This window comes from Oncorhynchus masou, chromosome 31 (genome assembly GCF_036934945.1).
Source record: "Oncorhynchus masou masou isolate Uvic2021 chromosome 31, UVic_Omas_1.1, whole genome shotgun sequence".
Lineage (NCBI taxonomy): Eukaryota > Metazoa > Chordata > Actinopteri > Salmoniformes > Salmonidae > Oncorhynchus > Oncorhynchus masou.
Genome location: NC_088242.1, coordinates 65,878,457 through 65,898,659, shown reverse-complemented (window position 1 = coordinate 65,898,659; position 20,203 = coordinate 65,878,457).

Genomic DNA, 20,203 nt, shown 5'->3' with positions numbered 1-20,203 from the left:
TCTGGAGGCTCCATATGGTTCCCTGGCTGTTGGGTTCACCGTGCCTCGCTGCTGGGGCCTTTCAGCGTTTCACAACAACCACAAACCTCACTTACCCCCCTACACCCTTACTACCCCAGACCCCTGCCAACATCCCCACACACACCCTGAAAAATACTCTGAATCTGGTTAGGGAAGAATACAAAAGGCAAACGATGAGGAGGGGTATGGCAGTCTGTGTGTGTGTGTCAAATCCATTTTTATTTGTCACGAGCTTCGCACACAACGGGTGTTGGCTAACAGTGAAATGCTTACTTACGGGGCCTTCCCAACAGAGAGCAAGAAAATAGAGAAATAATAGAAAAATAGAAAAATACTAACACGAAGAATAATAATACACAATTAGTAACGATAACTTGGCTATATACAGTCGTAGCCAAAAGTTTTGAGAATGACAAAAATATAAATGTTCACAAAGTCTGCTGCCTCAGTTTGTATGATGGCAATGTGCATATACTCCAGAATATTATGAAGAGTTATCAGATGAATTGCAATGAATTGCAAAGTCCCTCTTTGCCATGCAAATTAACTGAATCCCCAAAAACATTTCCATTGCAATTCAGCCCTGCTACAAAAGGACCAGCTGACATCATGTCAGTGATTGTTTCGTTAACACAGGTGTGAGTGTTGACAAGGACAAGGCTGGAGATCAGTCTGTCATGCTGATTGAGTTCAAATAACAGCCTGGAAGCTAAAAAAGGAGGGTGGTGCTTGGAATCATTGTTCTTCCTCTGTCAGTCATGGTTACCTGCAAGGAAACACGTGCCGTCATCATTGCTTTGCACAAAAAGGGCTTCAAAGGCAAGGATATTGCTGCCAGTAACATTGCACCAAAATCAACCATTTATCGGATCATCAAGAACTTCAAGTAGAGCGGTTCAATTGTCGTGAAGAAGGCTTCAGGGCACCTAAAGCGCCAGGACCGTCTCCTAAAGTTGATTCAGCTGTGGGATCAGGGCACCACCAGTACAGAGCTTGCTCAGGAATGTCAGCAGGCAGGTGTGCGTGCACATGCACGCACAGTGAAGCGAAGACTTTCGGAGGATGGCCTGGTGCCAAGAAGGGCAGCAAAGAAACCACTTCTCTCCAGGAAAAACATCAGGGACAGACTGATATTCTGCAAAATGTACAGGGATTGGACTGCTGAGGACTGAGGTAAAGTAATTTTCTCTGATGAATCCCCTTTCCGATTGTTTGGGGCATCCAGAAAGAAGCTTGTCTGGAGAAGACAAGTTGAGACCTGCCATCAGTCCTGTGTCATGCAACAATAAAGCATCCTGAGATCATTCATGTGTGGGGTTTCTTCTCAGCCAAGGGAGTGGGCCCACTCACAATTTGCCTAAGAACACAGCCATGAATAAAGAATGGTACCAACACATCCTCCGAGAGCAACTTCTCCCAACCATCCATGAACAGACCTTAATCCCATTGAGAACTTGTGGTCAATCCTCAAGAGGCGGGTGGACAAACAAAAACCCACAAATTCTCCAAACATTGATTATGCAAGAATGGGCTGCCATCAGTCAGGATGTGGCCCAGAAGTTAATTGACAGCATGCCAGGGCAGATTGCAGATTGTCTTGAAAAAGAAGGGTCAATACTGTAAATATCATCCATGAACAGACCTTAATCCCATTGAGAACTTGTGGTCAATCCTCAAGAGGCGGGTGGACAAACAAAAACCCACAAATTCTCCAAACATTGATTATGCAAGAATGGGCTGCCATCAGTCAGGATGTGGCCCAGAAGTTAATTGACAGCATGCCAGGGCAGATTGCAGATTGTCTTGAAAAAGAAGGGTCAATACTGTAAATATTGACTTTTTGCATCAACTTCATGTAATTGTCAATAAAAGCCTTTGACACTTATGAAATGCTTGTAATTGTACTTCATTATTCCATAGTAACATCTGACAAAAATATCAAAAGACACTGAGGCAGCAAGCTTTGTGGAAATTAATATTTGTGTCATTCTCAAAACTTTTGTCCACGACTGTACACGTAGTACCTGTACCGAGTCGATGTGCAGGGGTATGAGGTAATTGAGGTAGATATGTACATATACTGTCGGTAGGGATAAAGTGACTAGGCAACAGTAGCAGCAGTGTATGTGATGCGTCAGAAGAGTTAGTGCAAAAAGGGTGAATGCAGATAGTCCGGGAAGCTATTGGTTAACTATTTACCTAAATATTTAGATGTTTTATGGCTAAACTAACTATTTATCAGAGTTATGGCTTGGAGGAAGAACCTTTTCAGGGTCCTATTGGTTCCAGACTTGGTGCATCGGTACCACTTGCCGTATGGTAGCAGAGAGAACAGTCAATGACTTGGGTGGCTGGAGTCTGTGTGTGTGGGCTCAATTCAGAATTGAATCTAAATTTTATCTAAATTGATTTCAGCGAAATGAAAATGCCTGTACTACTCAATATTAGTTGTAGTCTATACAAATATACATCTTGTACACAAAACATGAAACATGTCAATATATACAGTACCTATCAAAAGTTTGGACACACCTACTCATTCCAGGGCTTTTCCCTATTTTTACTATTTTCTTCATTGTAGAATAATAGTGAATAAATTAAAATTATGAAATAACCATATAGAAATGCAGTAACCAAAAAATTGTTAAACAACTCAAAATATATGTTATATTTGAGATTATTCAAAGTAGCCAGCCTTGATGACAGCTTTGCACACTCTTGGCATTCTCTCAACCAGCTTCATGAGGTAGTCACCTGGAATGCATTTCAATGATTCCGGCGCCGACAGAGATGGCCGCCTCGCTTCGCCTTCCTAGGAAACTATGCAGTTTTTTTACGTGTTATTTCTTACATTAGTACCCCAGGTCATCTTAGGTTTCATTACATACAGTTGAGAAGAACTACTGAATATAAGAGCAGCGTCAACTCACCATCAGTACGACCAAGAATATGACTTTCGCGAAGCGGATCCTGTGTTCTGCCTTTCACCCAGGACAACGGAATGGATCCCAGCCGGCGACCCCAAAACAACGACTCCGTAAAAGAGGGAAACGAGGCGGTCTTCTGGTCAGACTCCGGAGACGGGCACATCGTGCACCACTACCTAGCATTCTTCTCGCCAAAGTCCAGTCTCTTGACAACAAGGTTGATGAAATCCGAGCAAGGGTAGCATTCCAGAGGGACATCAGAGACTGTAACGTTCTTTGCTTCAAGGAAACATGGCTCACTGTAGAGACGCTATCGGAGTCGGTGCAGCCAGCGGGTTTCTCCACGCATCGCGACGACAGAAACAAACATCTTTCTGGTAAGAAGAGGGGCGGGGGCGTATTCCTTATGGCTAACGAGACGTGGTGTTATCACTGAAACATACAGGAACTCAAATCCTTCTGTTCACCTGATTTAGAATTCCTCACAATCAAATGTCGATCGCATTATCTACCAAGAGAATTCTCTTCGATTATAATCACAGCCGTATATATTCCCTCCCAAGCAGACACATCGATGGCTCTGAACGAACTTTATTTGACTCTTTGCAAACTGGAATCCATACATCCTGAGGCTGCATTCATTGTAGCTGGGGATTTTAACAAGGCTAATCTGAAAGCAAGACTCCCTAAATTGTATCAGCATATCGATTGCGCAACCAGGGCTGGCAAAACCTTGGATCATTGTTATTCTAACTTCCGCAACGCATATAAGGCCCTGCCCCGCCCTTCTTTCAGAAAAGCTGACCACGACTCCATTTTGTTGATCCCTGCCTACAGACAGAAACTAAAACAAGAAGCTCCCACGCTGAGGTCTGTCCAACGCTGGTCCGACCAAGCTGATTCCACACTCCAAGAATGCTTCCATCACGTGGACTGGGATATGTTTCGTATTGCGTCAGACAACGACATTGACGAATACGCCGATTCGGTGTGCGAGTTCATTAGAACGTGCGTTGAAGATGTTGTTCCCATAGCAACGATTGAAACATTCCCAAACCAGAAACCGTGGATTGATGGCAGCATTCGCGTGAAACTAAAAGCGCGAACCACTGCTTTTAATCAGGGCAAGGTGACTGGAAACATGACCGAATACATACAGTGCAGCTATTCCCTCCGCAAGGCAATCAAACAAGCTAAGCGTTAGTATAGAGACAAAGTAGAATCTCCATTCAACGGCTCAGACACAAGAGGTATGTGGTAGGGTCTACAGTCAATCACGGACTGCAAAAAGAAAACCAGCCCAGTCACGGACCAGGATGTCTTGCTCCCAGGCAGACTAAATAACTTTTTTGCCCGCTTTGAGGACAATACAGTGCCACTGACACGGCCTGCAACGAAAACATGCGGACTCTCCTTCACTGCAGCCGAGGTGAGTAAAACATTTAAACGTGTTAACCCTCGCAAGGCTGCAGGCCCAGACGGCATCCCCAGCCGCGCCCTCAGAGCATGCACAGACCAGCTGGCTGGTGTGTTTACGGACATATTCAATCAATCCCTATCTCAGTCTGCTGTTCCCACATGCTTCAAGAGGGCCACCATTGTTCCTGTTCCCAAGAAAGCTAAGGTAACTGAGCTAAACGACTACCGCCCCGTAGCACTCACTTCCGTCATCATGAAGTGCTTTGAGAGACTAGTCAAGGACCATATCACCTCCACCCTACCTGACACCCTAGACCCACTCCAATTTGCTTACTGCCCAAATAGGTCCACAGACGATGCAATCTCAACCACACTACACACTGCCCTAACCCATCTGGACAAGAGGAATACCTATGTGAGAATGCTGTTCATCGACTACAGCTCGGCATTTAACACCATAGTACCCTCCAAGCTCGTCATCAAGCTCGAGACCCTGGGTCTCGACCCCGCCCTGTGCAACTGGGTACTGGACTTCCTGACGGTCCGCCCCCAGGTGGTGAGGGTAGGCAACAAAATCTCCAGCCCGCTGATCCTCAACACTGGGGCCCCACAAGGGTGCGTTCTGAGCCCTCTCCTGTACTCCCTGTTCACCCACGACTGCGTGGCCACGCACGCCTCCAACTCAATCATCAAGTTTGCGGACGACACAACAGTGGTAGGCTTGATTACCAACAACGACGAGACGGCCTACAGGGAGGAGGTGAGGGCTCTTGGAGTGTGGTGTCTGGAAAATAACCTCACACTCAACGTCAACAAAACTAAGGAGATGATTGTGGACTTCAGGAAACAGCAGAGGGAACACCCCCCTATCCACATCGATGGAACAGTAGTGGAGAGGGTAGTAAGTTTTAAGTTCCTCGGCATACACATCACAGACAAACTGATTTGGTCCACCCACACAGACAGCATCGTGAAGAAGGCGCAGCAGCGCCTCTTCAAACTCAGGAGGCTGAAGAAATTCGGCTTGTCACCAAAAGCACTCACAAACTTCTACAGATGCACAATCGAGAGCATCCTGGCGGGCTGTATCACCGCCTGGTACGGCAACTGCTCCGCCCACAACCGTAAGGCTCTCCAGAGGGTAGTGAGGTCTGCACAACGCATCACCGGGGGCAAGCTACCTGCCCTCCAGGACACCTACACCACCCGATGTTACAGGAAGGCCATAAAGATCATCAAGGACAACAACCACCCGAGCCACTGCCTGTTCACCCCGCTATCATCCAGAAGGCGAGGTCAGTACAGGTGCATCAAAGCTGGGACCGAGAGACTGAAAAACAGCTTCTATCTCAAGGCCATCAGACTGTTATTAAACAGCAACCACTAACATTGAGTGGCTGCTGCCAACACACTGACTCAACTCCAGCCACTTTAATAATGGGAATTGATGGGAAATTATGTGAAATATATCACTAGCCACTTTAAACAATGCTTCCTAATATAATGTTTACATACCCTATATTATTAATCTCATATGTATATGTATATACTGTACTCTATATCATCTACTGCATCTTTATGTAATACATGTATCACTAGCCACTTTAACTATGCCACTTTGTTTACATACTCATCTCATATGTATATACTGTACTCGATACCATCTACTGTATATTGCCTATGCTGCTCTGTACCATCACTCATTCATATATCTTTATGTACATATTCTTTATCCCCTTACACTTGTGTGTATAAGACAGTAGTTTTGGATTTGGTAGTTAGATTACTTGTTGGTTATTACTGCATTGTCGGAAGAAGCACAAGCATTTCGCTACACTCGCGTTAACATCTGCTAACCATGTGTATGTGACAAATAAAATTTTATTTCATTTTGATTTGATGATTTGAATTAAAAGGTGTGCCTGTTTAGAGTTGATTTGTGGAATTTATTTCCTTCTTAATGCATTTTAGCCAATCAGTTGTTTTGTGACAAGGTAGGGTTGGTATACAAAAGATAGCCCGCATTTGTGGTTCCCACCATGAAGCATGGAGGAGGAGGTGTGATGGTGCTTTGCTGGTGACAGGGTCTGTGATTTATTTAGAATTCAAGGCACACTCAACCAGCATGGCTACCACAACATTCTGCAGCGATACTCTATCCCATCTGGTTTGAGCTTAGTGGGACTATCATTTGTTTTTCAACAGGACAATGACCCAACACACTTCCAGACTGTGTAAAGGGCTATTTGACCAAGAAGGGGAGTGATAGAGATCTACATCAGATGACCTGGCCTCCACAATCACCCAAGTTTAACCCAATTGAGATGGTTTGGGATGAGTTGGACTGCCGAGTGAAGGAAAAGCAGCCAACAAGTGCTCAGCATATGTGGGAACTCCTTCAAGACTTTTGGAAAAGCATTCTTAGTGACTGCCTCATGAAGCTGGTTGAGAGAATGTAAATTTTGTTCAATATGGGGAAAATACATTTCCCAGAATGCATTAGTTTAACCCTCACGTTGACCCTAAGTCCTTCAAAAAGAAGCCAAACAAATGAAATGGTCGGTGGAAATATAATTGGCTGTTCTAAGCACTAAGGTTAAAAGAGTATATTAACATTGAGTCCAGAGACAAGTAATATATACTGAACAAAAATATCAACGCATCATGTAACAATTTCAAAGATTTTACTGAATTATAGTTCATATAAGGAAATCATTCAATGGAAATGAATTCATTATGCCATAATCTATGGATTTCACATGACTGTGACTACAGATATGCAACTGTTGTTAAAAAGGTAGGGGCGTGGTTCAGAATGCCAGTCAGTATCTGGTGTGACCACCACTTGCCTCAAGCAGAGCGACACATCTCCTTCACATAGAGTTGATCAGGCTGTTGATTGTGACTTGTGGAATGTTGTTCCACTCCGCTTCAATGGCTGTGCGAAGTTGCTGAATGTTGACGGGAACACGCTCTGGTACACGTCTCTCGATCCAGAGCATCCCAAACATGCTCAATCTCTCGATCCAGAGCATCCCAAACATGCTCAATGGGTGACATGTCTGGTGAGTATGCAGGCCATGGAAGAACTGGGACATTTTCAGCTTCCAGGAATTGTATACAGATCCTTGTGACCATGCATTATCATGCTGAAACATGAGGTGATGGCGGCGGATGAACAGCACGACGGTAGGCCTCAGGATCTCGTCACAGTATCTCTGTGCATACAAATTGCCATCGATAAAATGCAAATGTGTTCGTTGTCCATAACTTATGGCTGCCCATACTATAACCCCACAGCCCCCATGGGGCAATCTGTTCTCAGTGTTGACATCAGCAAACCGCTCGCCCACTGAATGCCATACAAGTGGTGTGCAGTTGTGAGGCCGGTTGGACGTACTTGGACGTACTGAAATTCTCTAAAATGAAATTGGAGCCGGCTTATGTTAGAGAAATTGACATAAAATTATCTGGCAACAGCTGCGGTGGACATTCCTGCCAATTGCATGCTCCCTCAAATCCTTAGACATCTGTGGCAGTGTGCTGTGTGACAAAACTGCATTTTTGGAGTGACCTTTTATTGTCCCCGGCACAAGGTGCACCTGTGTAATGATCATGCTGTTTAATCAGCTTCTTGATATGCCACACCTGTCAGGTGGATCGATTATCTTGGCAAAGGGGAAATGCCCCATAATAGGGATATAAACAAATTTGTGCACAATATTTAAGATAAATAATCGTTTTGGTCATATAGAACATTTCGACTCGTGAAAAATGGACCAAAACTTTACATTTTGCGTCTATATTTATGTTCTGTGTATTATTTGGTATCTGGAAGTGTAACCTGTCAGATTCAATAACACTCCCATGTTCTATGACAGTGGAATTTATTTGAATTACACTGTGTTCAATTCTACTTCATGTCATTCAAGCTCAAATTTCACATCCTCTGGGGTGTGGCCAATTCAATTAGAATTTCAACTCATGAGTTGATTGGGAGTCAATTCCTGAATTGAGCCCAACCCTGGTGTGTGTGATTGTGTGTGTGTGTAGGCCCTTTGTCTGTGTGTGGTGTGTGTGCGTGTGTGCGTGTGTGCGTGCGCGTGCATGTGTGTCTGATCCATGTGGAGGGTTTGAGAAGGAGGCTATGGATGCTATGAGAGGGTCTGAGAGCAACACAGATGGTCTGGGGTCCTCACGATGACAGCACTGCTCATTTATAACCATCAGAGGCGGAGGGTTCCCCCCTGTCCCCCAAACCCCCTACCCTGGTCCCCTAACCCCCAATGGCTGCACTCTGCCTAGCAACGCTTAACACTGAGTGGGGTCACACTGGTCCATCACACTACACTCTACAGCAGTGGTACCCAACTTTTTAAAACCGTGGCGCAAAACAGTTTTGAGGCACATATAAAATGTTCCTTTTAATGTATTTTGTGGTAATAACCTGGTCAATACTGCAAATTGTCTATTTTCTGTGACCAACGTTTTGATTAAAAATGATTTCGTTTACCTATTTTCATAGTTTCTTACTCGTGATGATTCATTTGTGAATACCACTTTAAGAGTCTTCCAAACTCATGAAACCACTATGGACATTTTTAGCTCCGTCAAAATAGGTCATTGTTTTTTGAAGGTTTGGGCAAGAGGTGAGTGGTTTTCTACATTGTAAAGGTGCAACCACGGACACAAAGTCATGCTCCGTTTGTTTCTCCGGTAGAGGCTGTGGTTCAGCTAAGCCAGCTTAGACTTGCTTGTGCTAATGTTTCTCAAAGGCAAGGTAAAATGATACAAATGACGTTGCTCGTGATGTGCACCACTCCTTATGCGCACCATACCCCCAGGGCAGGCCACTCATACAAAAGTAACAACAGCCTGAGTGCACCAGACAATGATACAGATGTTATTTACCATCAATGGAAACCCGTCATTGAGCCCCACCAGTTTTTCAAAAAAAAATAACATGTTATTATATTTTTTTGCATGTTTTTTGTGTCACATATCAGTTTGCAAACAATGACTTATTAAAGCCGAATACAAACAAGGTCTCTCTTTTGCTATCTTGAGTAAAAGCAGTGTATCGGCTGTTGGTGGAAGAAGGTGAGGACCAAAGCGCAGCATGGTACGTGTTCGTCATTTATTAAATAGAAATGAACACTAAATACAAAGTTAAAAAAAGATCTACCGAAACAGCTCCGTCAGGTGCAAAACACAAAACAGAAAGCAACTACCCACAAAACCCAAGTGGGCAAGAGCTACCTAAGTATGGTTCTCAATCAGAGACAACGATATACGGCTGTCCCTGATTGAGAACCATACCCGGCCAAAAACAAAGAAATACAAAAACATAGCCTCTGGACTGAGCGGCGCCTCTGGAATGAGGGGCTGCAATTCTGGCAGCTCCGGAGTGAAGGGCGACTCTGGCAGCTCCGGAGTGAAGGGCGGCTCTGGCCGCTCCGGGCTGGAGGGAGACTCTGGCAGCTCCGGGCTGGAGGGAGACTCTGGCAGCTCCGGGCTGGAGGGAGACACTGGCAGCTCCGGGCTGGAGGGAGACTGGCAGCTCCGGGCTGGAGGGAGAATCTGGCAGCTCCGGGCTGGAGGGAGACACAGGAGACCTGGTTCTGGGAACAGACACAGGACTCACCAGGCTGGGGAGACATACAGGCGGCCTCTTCCTTGGCCGAGGCATCGGATACACAGGGCCGTGGAGGAGCACTGGCGATCTCGACCACATAGCTGGCTGGATACCCCTGTAGCCCGGCAAGTGCGGAGAGTTGAAACAGGCCGCACTGGACTGTGCTGGCCAACAGGGGACACCGTGCGTATGGCTGGTGCCATATAACCCGGGCCGAGTAGACGCACTGGAGACCATATGTGCTGAGCCGGCTTCATCCCTCCTGGCTCGATGCCCACTCTAGCCCGGCCGATTCGAGGAGCTGCGATGTAATGTACCGGGCTGTGAACGTGCACTGGAGACACAGTGTGCTCGCATAACACGGTGCCTGACCAGTACGACGCTTCACCAGGTAAGCACGGGGCTGCCTCTCGTGCACTTTTCCTCGAGCCAAGTCCTCGTAGCGTCGCCGCTCCGCTTTGGCTGCCTCCAGCTCCTCTTTAGGTCGACGATACTCTCCTGGCTGTGCCCATGGTCCCTTAACGTCCAAGATTTCCTCCCATGTCCAGGAGTCCATTCTTCCACGCTGCTTGGTCCTTTGGTGGTGGGTAGTTCTGTAACGGCCGTTGGTGGAAGAAGGTAAGGACCAAAGCGCAGCGTGCTACGTGTTTAGTCATTTATTAAATAGAACTAAACATTAAATACAAAGTAACAAAAAGAACATCCGAAACAGCTCCGTCAGGTGCAAAACACAAAACAGAAAGCAATTACCCACAAAACCCAAGTGGGCAAGAGCTACCTAAGTATGGGTTCTCAATCAGAGACAACGATAGATAGCTGTGCCTGATTGAGAACCATACCCGGCCAAAAACAAAGAAATACAAAACCATAGAAAAAGGAACATCGAATGCCTACCCTAGTCACACCCTGGCCAGACCAAAATAGATAATAAAAGCCTCTCTATGGCCAGGGTGTGACAGGCAGCTCCAAAATATACAGGGAGAGCTCAAACATTCAAGCCCTTTGAGTGCCGCCATAGAGTTACATTAGAAGTGCCCACCCAAGAAGGCTCAAAGTCATTGGTCATAGATAAAATTACGTCAAATCACGTTATATCTACCGTAGCTTTGATGGTCAACATCATACTTTTCAAATCTTAGCTAGCAAGCTAGCAGTCAACATCATGAATCAAGTCGACAATCTACTGGCAAATCCTTTTCAATCCTTGTCGTATGAAGAGATTAACATTGCACAACAAGTTGGAAATTGCAAATTCAACAATGAGTGGGTTGGAAGGAATCAGTAGCTAACTGCAAGCATTGCAAAGCAATCACTAGCCTGCTATTCAGTGGAGTTGGTGTTTGGTCGAAGTCTGGGTTTAAGGGTCTCTTTTTTCCAAGCTATAAAGGATAAACTTTCAACATTGGCCATGCTCTCAAACCAGCATGACTTCTGCAGCATTCAAAAGAAGTGAAAACTTGGAAATGTGAAATCGCAGACATCAGTGTATTCAAGACAACTGGGAATTCAGAAAAAAACTAGCTCTGACTGGGTAAATATGTTTTGAACCTCGGAATTCCAAGTTGGGAACTCCGGCCTCTTTCTAGAGTTCTGACTTGAAGATCACTGACATTCCCTGTTGTCTTGAAAGCAGCATAATTCCAGAGAATGACAGACTTTGATGACAAAGTTTGATGACAAAATTTGACCACAAAGGACCGCAGCGCCACCTTCCTGTTCAAGTGATTTCAAATATATATTGTATGCTGCTGCAGGAATTATGTAATATGCCAGGGAGATATGCATACTGTAGCTAAGTAAGTAATACTAAGTCTAGCAGTTAGTAGCCCATGTGGCTCACCCTAATAATTTGATAACTTTCCCCCCTCACAATATTGCCTACAATTCTGACTCGGTTGAGCACATGTAGCCTGTTTTAGAAAAATGTCATCATCAAATATTAGAGCTTTCATTGTCTGCTTATATGCCCCTTCTATTTATCTTACGGTTCTGACTTGGTGTACAGGGATAAAACTGTAAGAACAGCCAGTGTTCTGAATTCTATCGCTATACATTTCAAAAGTGCTGAACAAATAGTTATATGGACTACGTCCATCCTAGCTCGCTCATTAATGTCTTAATCGAAATTACAGATTGCCTTTTATCCGTTCGTCGTCCCCTTATGCCATAGTTTGTACATCTCAATTGTCAGTAGAAACCACATTTGTTTAAGCAAGTCAGCCATATTAGCTATGCTTTTTTAAATGGTAGTAAATGAGGCTGCCAGACAAGGCTCTGCTGATAGCCAGGTGTAGCACTGGTAAGGTGTTGGGACTGCTCTTGGGACTCTGCTGTTGGGACAGCTTTATGTAGGGCCTAACAGTTTGTGGGCATCGCTTGTCACCCTTATAATGCAATTAATGTATTGTTTAGTGTTGTGTTGTGTAGTGGCTTTGCTGTCATGCATCAAACATGTTATGGGGAGTTTTCCCCACCAAGATGTATATTCTAAAATCGCCATTGCTTACCATGTGTATCATTCAATGATTTATCAGAGCGGCTCTGGTGCTTCCAAGTCAAAATTCCGTGTGCATTCCACAGGTCACGTTTACAAGTGAGTGTTCAAAAATAGAATTAAGATGTCACCCTTGCTGCTGTGCTTTACACTGGTTGAAAATCACAGCATCAAGGGCCAGTCTGCTGTCTCACCTGGGATTAGTCTTAAATGGCACGCTATTCCCTATGGGCCTTGGTGAAAAGTAGTGCCCTATAAAGGGGACAGGGTGTAATTTGGGTAGCAGATCTAAATAGGGCTATGTGTGCTCTACAGGTTAGAGTCCATGTCTATGTTTCTGGGTGTATTAGAGCTGATATAAGCATCACAATCAAACATTGTTAATAGCAACATCACCTTGTTCTTGTTTGATTAATCCATTAATCCATGTCCTTCATCTGAGTTTCAGATGCAATAGTAGAATAAGGATATTTCTTGAGTCTAACCCCTCTCTAAAATCACAGATTTGACCCTTTGTTCTGAATACCAAATTGTTATCCTGAAGTCGTCTATTTTATCATTAACATTTCTATTTTGAATGAATCTGTGACAATTGGTTTCAGATTACCATCCACATTCCCCTAGTCAGGGGATTCAACAAGCTGTCATCCAGCCAGCCAGGTCCTACCCTCCATCCTCAGCCACCAGTGTGAATCAAAGACAAGGCTGAGATGATCTCCTTCTGCTGTGTTCTTTGGGCCCTGTTTAGCATAGGTCCCCACCCCAGGGCCTTTGGGCACAGCTCCATGGCGCTGATGGTGACTGACTAGGGGCTGACTGGGGGAATGCAGGGTTAGCTCAAAGCCTTGCTACTCAATGCTGTCTATTGGATTCAAATTCTCTTTAATGGGCTGTAAAGAGCAGATGCCGTATGGCACAGTTCACCTGGGAAAATCACAATCTGTGCTCACTGGGACCTGACACACACGTGCACACGCGCACGCTTGCACACACACACACACGCACACGCGCACGTACGCACACACACACACACACACACACACACACACACACACACACACACACACACACACACACACACACACACACACACACACACACACACACACACACACACACACACACACACACAAATACAGACCGGCTTTCTGCTGTCTCAGTACTATTGTTCGCAGGGCTGAATGGAGCACGGAACGTGGTCAGTCACGGCTCCATTAAGGAATGGTGTGTGTTTGGGGGGAGGGGGGTGTTTCTCTATGTCTGTTTGTGTGTTTTGTCACCCCTTAAAGAAGCATATCACTTTCTACCCACTCTTTTAAAAGTCTTTCTCAATCTCTTTTCTCAACCTCTCCTCACTCATTTCTCAATGCTTCCACCGCCTTCTTGCTCCCCCCTCTCTCTCTCTCTCTCTCTCTCTCTCTCTCTCTCTCTCTCTCTCTCTCTCTCTTTCTTTCTCTCTCGCTCTCTCTCTCTCCGTGGCCAGCTGCAGAGTGCTTTAACAGGCATGGAGGGTGGTGTTGGCTGCTCTATCAGAAGAGGGTGTGGACGTGACCAACGTGGGACTCCGTCTCTTCCTCTGGGCTGAAAGACCTCAGCCTGGAGCCTGGTCCCTCAGACACACACAGAAAAGGACATGCTTTTGTTTACGCTTAATGGGAGTTAGGGATGCTGCCCATTCACTCTCTTCTCTGTCTGTTTCTCTTTTCCTCCCTCTCTCCCTTTTCTCTCTGTCTCTCTGTATTCTTAGATCAACCTGAGAAGTGTGATTACTTAAGCATTGTCTGGTAAATCCCAGTGCATGTTTGATCTTTCACTCACCTGTGATCTAATGATCCACGTCCAATGTCTCCGCCCCCTCTCAATTCAAGGGCTTTAGTGGCATGGGAAACACATTTCAACATTGCCAAAGCAAGTGAAGTAGATAAACAATAGTGAAATAAACAATACAAATTTACATGAAATCAAAAATCCAATCAAATTTTATTTGTCACGTGCCAAATACAACCTTACAGTGAAATGCTTACTTACAAGCCCTTAACCAACATTGTAGTTTTAAGAAAATCCCTAAAAAAAGTAAGAGATAAGAATAACAAATAATTAATAAGCAGCAGTAAATAACAATAGCAGGGCTATATACAGGGGGTACCGGTACAGAGTGCTATGTGTCAATGTGCAGGGGCACCAGTGTCAAGGTAATTGAGGTAATTATGTACATGCAGGTAGAGTTATTAAAGTGGCTATGCATAGATACTAACAGAGAGTAACAGCAGTATAGTGGGGGGGGAACAATGCAAATAGTCTGGATAGCCATTTGATTAGTTGTTCAGGAGTCATATTGCTTGGGGGTAGAAGCTGTTTAGAAGCCTCTTGGACCTAGACTTGGTACTCTGGTACTGCTTGCTGTGTGGTAGCAGAGAGAACAGTCTATGACTAGGGTGGCTGGAGTCTTTGAACATTTCAGAGGTCCTGGATGGCAGGAAGCTTGGCCCCGGTGATGTACTGGGCCATACGCATTACCCTCTGTAGTGCCTTGCGGTCAGAGGCCGAGCAGTTGCCATACCAGGCAGTGATGCAACCCGTCAGAATGCTCTCGATGTTGCAGCTGTAGAAACATTTGAGGATCTCAGGACCCATGCTAAATCTTTTTAGTTTCCTGACGGGGAATAGGCTTTGTCGTGCCCTCTTCACGACTGTCTTGGTGTGTTTGGACCATTCAAGTTTGTTGGTGATGTGGATGCCAAGGAACTTGAAGCTCTCAACCTGATCCACTACAGCCCCATTGATGAGAATGGGGGCGTACTCGTTCCTCCTTTTCCTGTAGTCCACAATCATCTCGTTTGTCTTGATCACGTTGAGGGAGAGGTTGTTGTCCTTGCAGCACATGGTCAGGTCTCTGACCTCCTCCCTATAGGCTGTCTCATTGTTGTCGGTGATCAGGCCTACCACTGTTGTGTCATCAGCAAACTTAATGATGGTGTTGGAGTTGTGCCTGGCTGTGCAGTCATGAGGGAACAGTAAAGTAAAGGGGACTGAGCATGCACCCATGAGGAGCCCCCGTGCTGAGGATCAATGTGGCGGATGTGTTGTTACCTACACTTACCACCTGGGGCAGCCAGTCAGGAGGTCCAGTATCCAGTTGCAAAGGGAAGTGTTTAGTCCCAGGGTCCTTAGCTAAGTGATGAGCTGTGAAGGCAGTATCAAATCAAATCAAATGTATTTATATTGCCCTTCTTACATCAGCTGATATCTCAAAGAGCTATACAGAAACCCAGCCTAAAACCCCAAACAGCAAGCAAAGCAGATGTAGATGCACGGTGGCTAGGAAAAACTCCCTAGAAAGGCCAAAACCTAGGAAGAAACCTAGAGGGAACCAGGCTATGAGGGGTGGCAAGTCCTCTTCTGGCTGTGCCGGGTGGAGATTATAACAGAACATGGCCAAGATGTTCAAATGTTCATAAAGTAGTTGTCGAGGGTGCAACAGGTCAGAACCTCAGGCGTAAATGTCAGTTGGCTTTTCATAACCGATCATTGAGAGTATCCCTCCCACTCCTGCTGTCTCTAGAGAGTTGAAAACAGCAGGTCTGGGACAGGTAGCACGTCCGGTGAACAGGTCAGTGTTCCATAGCCGCAGGCAGAACAGTTGAAACTGCAGCACTGCCAGGTGGACTGGGGACAGCAAGGAGTCATCATGCCTGGTAGTCCTGAGGCATGGCCCTAGGGCTCAGGTACTCCGAGAGAGAGAAAGAAAGAAAGAGAGAATTAGAGCATACTAAAATTCACACAGGACACCGGATAAGACAGGAGAAATACTCCAGATATAACAGACTGACCCTAGCCACCTGACACATAAACTACTGCAGCATAAATACTGGAGGCTGAGAAAAGGAGGGGTCAGGAGACACTGTGTCCACATCCGATGATATCACCAGACAGGGACAAACAGGCAGGATATAACCCAACCCACTTTTCCAAAGCACAGCCCCCACACCACTAGAGGGATATCTTCAACCACAAACTTACCATCCTGAGACAAGGCCGAATATAGCCCACAAACTGAGACAACCCAGACAGGAAGACCACGTCGTTGACTCAACCCACTCAAGTGATGCATCCCTCCTAGGGACGGCATGAAAGAGCACCAGTAGGCCAGTGACTCAGCCCCTGTAATAGGGTTAGAGGCAGAGAATCCCAGTGGAGAGAGGGGAACCGGGCAGGCAGAGACAGCAAGGGCGTTTCGTTGCGCCAGTGCCTTTCCATTCACCTTCACACTCCTGGGCCAGACTACACTCAATCATATGACCTACTGAAGAGATGAGTCTTCGATAAAGACTTAAAGGTTGAGATCTATTCTGTGTCTCTCTCATGGGTAGGCAGACCATTCCATAAAAATTGAGCTCTATAGGAGAAAGCCTTGCCTCCAGCTGTTTGCTTAGATATTCTAGGGACAATTAGGAGGCCTGCATCTTGTGACCGTAGCGTACGTGTAGGTATGTACGGCAGGACCAAATAGAAAAGATAGGTAGGAGCAAGCCCATGTAATGCTTTGTAGGTTAGCAGTAAACCCTTGAAATCAGCCCTTGCCTTAACAGGAAGCCAGTGCAGAGAGGCTAGCCCTGGACTAATATGATCAAATGTTTTGGTTCTAGTCAGGATTCTAGCAGCCGTATATTGCACTAACTGAAGTTAGCTGGAAAGTAGAGCATTGCAGTAGTCTAACCTAGAAGTGACAAAAACATGGATACATTTTTCTGCATCATCTTTGGACAGAACATTTCAGATTTTTGCAATGTTGCGTAGATGGAAAAAAGCTGTCGTCAAAAAAAAGCTGATATGTTCGTCAGTAAGGTGATGAACGCTGAGCTGTATTCAATGAATAGCATTCTCGCTTAGGTGTTCCTTTGTCCAGGTGGGAAAGGGCAGTGTGGAGTACAATAGAGATGGCATCATCTGTGGATCTGTTGTTGTGGTATGCAAATTGGAGTGGGTCTAGGATTTCTGGGGTAATAGTGTTGATGTGAGTCTTGACCAGCCTTTCAAAGTACTTCATGGCTACAGATGTGAGTGCTACGGGTCGATAGTAATTTAGGCAGGTTACCTTAGTGTTCTTGGGCACAGGGACTATGGTGGTCTGCTTGAAACATGTTGGTATTACAGACTCAGACAGGGAGAGGTTGAAAATGTCAGTGAAGACACTTGCCAGTTGGTCAGCGCATGAGTACACGTCCTGGTAATCCGTCTGGCCCAGCGGCCTTGTGAATGTTCACCTGTTTAAAGGACTTACTCACATCGGCTGCGGAGAACATGATCACACAGTCGTCCGGAACAGCTGATGCTCTCATGCATGTTTCAGTGTTACTTGCCTCGAAAGTGAGCATAGAAATTATTTTGCTCGTCTGGTAGGCTTGTGTCACTGAGCAGCTCTCGGCTGTGCTTCCCTTTGTTGTCTGTAAGAGTTTGCAAGCCCTGCGACATCCGCCGAGCGTCAGAGCCAGTCTAGTACGATTCGATCTTAGTCCTGTATTGACACTTTGCCTTTTTGATGGTAAGTCGGAGGGCATAGCGTGATTTTGTATACGCTTCCGGGTTAGAGTCCCGCTCCTTGAAAGTGGCAGCTCTACCCTTTAGCTCAATGTGAATGTTCCCTTTAATCCATGACTTCTGGTTGGGGTATGTACGGACAGTCACTGTGGCGACGACATCCTCGATGCACATATTGATAAAGCCAGTGACTGATGTGGTGTACTCCTCAATGCCATCAAAACATATTCCGGTCTGTGCTAGCAAAACAGTCCTGTAGTTTAGCATCTATTTCATATGACCAATTTCTTACAGACCGAGTCACTGGTGCTTCCTGCTGTAATTTTTGCTTGTAAGCAGGAATCAAGAGGATACAGTTATGGTCAGATTTGCCAAATGGAGGGTGAGGGAGAGCTTTGTATGCATCTCTGTGTGTGGAGTAAAGGTGGTCTAGAATTTTATTCCCTCTGGTTGCAGATTTAACATCCTGATAGAAATGAGGTCAAACTGATTTAAGTTTCCCTGCATTAAAGTCACCGGCCACTAGGAACGCCACCTCTGGATGAGCGTTTTCCTGTTTGCTTATGGCGGAATACAGCTAATTGATTGTGGTTTTAGTGCCAGTCTTGGTCTGTGGTGGTATGGAGACAACTATGAAAAATACTGATAAACTCTCTAGATAGATAGTGTGGTCTTCAGCTTATCATAAAATACGCTACCTCAGATGAGCAAAGCTTTGAGACTTCCTTAGATATCGTGCACCAGATATTGTTCACAAATATGCATAGGCCCCCGCCCCGTGTCTTACCAGAGACTGCTGTTCTGTCCTGCCAATAGAGTGCATAACCCGCCAGCTGTATGTTCTTAATGTAGTTGTTCAGCCACGACTTGGTGAAACATAATATATTACAGTTTTTAATGTCCCGTTGGTAGGATATACGTGCATTCAGTTCGTCCCATTTATTTTCCAGCGATTGAACGTTAGCTAGCAGAATGGAAGGCAAGGGTAGCCACACTTTGCCACACTTTGCCTGATCCTCACAAGGCACCCTGATCTTTTTCCGCAAAACCTACATTTCCTTTTCCAGCAAATCACAGGGATCTGGGCCTGGTCGGGTGTCTGTAGTATATACCTCACGTCCGACTCATTGATGAAGAACTCCTTGTCGAATTTGAGGTGAATAATCCCAGTTCTGATTTCCAGAAGCTCTTTCACGTCTTAAGAGGAGGTAGCAGCAACATTATGTTCAAAACAAGTTACGAACTACCCGAAAAAACAAAACAAATTAGCATGGTTGGTTAAGAGCCGATAAGACAGCAGCCCCCTCCCCCCAGCGCTATCACATCACATTAAAAATTACACTCACAAAAGTTCCAAAAGAATAAAAACATTTCAAATGTCATATTATGTGCAAATAGATAAGGTACAGGGGAAATAAATAAACATAAATATGGATTGTATTTACAATGTTGATTGTTCATCACTGGTTGCCCTTTTCTTGTGGCAACAGGTCAAAAACTTGCTGCTGTGATGGCACACTGTGCTATTTCACCCAGTGGACACGGGAGTTTTTCAAAATTGGGTTTGTTTTTTAATTCTTTGTGGATCTGTGTAATCTGTGGGAAATATGTGTCTCTAATATGGTCATATATTTTGCAGGAGGTTAGGAAGTGCAGCTCAGTTTCCACCTCATTTGATGGGCAGTGTGCACATAGCCTGTCTTCTCTTCAGAGCCAGGTCTTCCCATGGCAGCCTTTCTCAATGGCAAGGCTATGCTCACTGAGTCTGTACATTGTCAAAGCTTTCCCTCTACAGGACCCCCCCGCCAGACGCCTTAGCTAATGTGTGCATGATGTTATAAGTAACAAGAACATTACCCAGGACATAGACATATCCGATATGGGCAGAAAGCTTCAATTCTTGTTAATCTAACTGCACTGTCCGATTTACAGCGGCTATTACAGTGAAATAATACTATGCTATTGTTTGAGGAGAGTGTAACTATGAATTTGAAAATGTATCAATAAACCAATTAGGGACATTTGGGAGGACTTGTTACCAATTTTTTAACAGTAATGCAATGGTTCTTTGGATCAGTCTAAAACTGTGCACATACACTGCTGCCATCTAGTGGCCAAAATCTAAATTACGCCTAGAGTCTTTAGTCATATAATGGCCCTTCTCTTGAA